Source organism: Propithecus coquereli, unplaced genomic scaffold, assembly GCF_000956105.1.
Source record: "Propithecus coquereli isolate 6110/MARCELLA unplaced genomic scaffold, Pcoq_1.0 Scaffold15, whole genome shotgun sequence".
In the NCBI taxonomy this organism is placed as follows: domain Eukaryota; kingdom Metazoa; phylum Chordata; class Mammalia; order Primates; family Indriidae; genus Propithecus; species Propithecus coquereli.
This window is the reverse complement of record NW_012139413.1, coordinates 7,028,763-7,031,105: the sequence shown is the minus strand read 5'-3', so window position 1 is coordinate 7,031,105 and position 2,343 is coordinate 7,028,763. Positions and strand designations below refer to the sequence as shown.

Genomic DNA, 2,343 nt, shown 5'->3' with positions numbered 1-2,343 from the left:
TAATCTTGAGTCATTTCATCATTTCCAATGTTTGTCTTTTATCTCAGGGTAAATGCAACCAGCTAAAACTTTCTGTAAATTTTACAAACTTCTGCAATTTTAATGCGCTATGTACCTAAGAATCTAGTCCAAAATTTAAAAGCCTGCTAAAAAACTAGCATTGACCTGAAATAGATGAGTATTTCATGCAGGACAATGAAAAAATTCATTTTTTTGATTGCTTTAAATCTGCAGGAGTAAATAAGCAGTTAGTCTGCCCTTATCTCTTTCCTTCTTTTCTTCTGAATTTTTCCCTTCCTCCTTCCCTCCTCTCTTCCCTCCTGACTCCTTCCTTTCTACCTCCCTTTCCCCCATTCCTTCCTTCCTTCCTATTTTTACTTGATTTCCTTGTTATAATTCTATATTTCTATGACATAGAAGAAAAGTCATAATGCTCAGTTATTAAAAAGTAGACCTAGAGAAAGTAATATTATCACTGAAATCCAATGATAATCTACATTAATGTTTTTCATTAATAGCCAGAAGTATTCTCTTCATGAAAGAGAATATCTCATATACTATTTTGAAATCTACTAATATATCTTTTACTAGCCATAAAAATATATATCAAAAACCCTCTATCATTCATAGAACATAAAACATATAGTAAGGTAACATGTTTCTTTATATCTAATTCTCTACCTCTGTATATCTCTATTTTTTTATATATTTTTTAAGATTTGAGATTTGATTTAAAGTATTTACTTCCTGGTACATCTTCTACTTCCAGATAGGATGTAGAGAAATGGAAAACGCCTTTACTACCATGGCAACATCCTAGACAAATAAAAATTACAATATTCTGTGTGGTTAGGGAAGCATGGTGGATGCTAAGAAGGCTTGAAGAACCAAATTCCAGACAACTACAAGCACTTAATAGGTGAGTCAAAAGAATAGCATCTTCTGTACATTGGGTGAAGTGTTTGATCTGGATATGGGAAGACAGAGGAGTAGATTGCCATGGACAGACTTTGGAGGGACAAGAATAAATAGGCCATATGCTGGGGACACCACAGAGTAGATAGATTTTATGTGGCTCTGAAAGAGACCCATATGCTAAAACAAAGTGGTTGGGCCACAAATTCTTCTCTCTTGAATTTTTCAGAGAAAGCAGCAATGGAAGAGGGGCTAGAAATTAAAAGAAATTATGTTGTATTCTCAGCACCTTAGATTCTGAAGCTTTTCTAGATGAATCCAAAGATAGATCAAATACCTGAAACTGTAGCACAATGTTGTTGTACTTCCAATGCCGTAAGATCAAGAAAGCAGAGGTAATACTGATGGTAGCTGGTATACTTAGTCATAGGTGAATTCAATCTCAATAGTATGACTGCCATTAACAGATCAACTTAACCTAGAAAGATACTGAAAGAGTATTCCCTCATCTTAATCCCAGGCAGAGGAAAGAGCTTATCTATCTGAAAAGAACTAAATAAAATAAAAAATTTTAGTAGAATATTCACTTGTGTATTATATGATGTTCCGTATACAATATAACATTATGAGACATATGAAGAAGCAAAACAATGTGACTATATCCAAGGAAAAAATACAGTAAATTGAAGCAGACTCACAAATGACCCAGGTAACAGAACACATACAGACTTTAAGCATTATAACCATGCTTTTAAAATCAAAGGGAAAATGTATATAATGAATTAGGACATAGAGTTTTTCAAAAAAGAAAGATAAACTGTGAAGAAAAATTAAAAAAATATTTACTAGATAGACTGAAAGGAATAGACCCTTTAGAAAAATCTGTAAATTTGAAGACAAGTCAACAGAAATTATCCAAGCAGAGCAAAGAAAAAATATTGTTAAAAAAAGAGTGTTAAAAAAAAAAAGAGTGTTAGTGACCTGTGAGATGATATTAGCCACTTGAGCCTGCATGTACTTGGAATCCAGGAGGAGAGGATATATAGAATGGAAGTGGGAGAACAAGCAAAGAAATAATGACTTTTCAATTTGATACTTTCCAATTTGATGAAAAATAGACACACATAAGAAGGTCACCAAAGTACAAGTAGGATGAATACCAAGAAAATCATACTTAGCAATATAACAGTCAAAGTGATCAAAACCAATGGTTAATAGAAATCTTAAAAGCAAACAAAATGATTCATTTCATTTACAAAAGTGATTAAAAAATTACAGCTGTCATTCTATCGGAAATAATACAAGCCAGATGACAATGAAACTGCATCTTTAAAGTATTGAAGGAGGCAAAAAGAATACCTGTTAACCCAAAATTCTGTATCTGGCAAAAATAACTCCTTAAAAAATAAATTCAGTCACAAAGACATT

At 32.4% G+C, this 2,343-nt stretch overlaps 1 protein-coding gene across 1 annotated transcript in view; it reads right to left on the bottom strand.

Moving 5' to 3' along the window:
• NLGN1 (neuroligin 1) overlaps positions 1-2,343 on the bottom strand; it is a 1,153,390-nt gene that overhangs the window by 974,484 nt on the left and 176,563 nt on the right. The gene's annotated exons all lie outside the window — the stretch shown is intronic.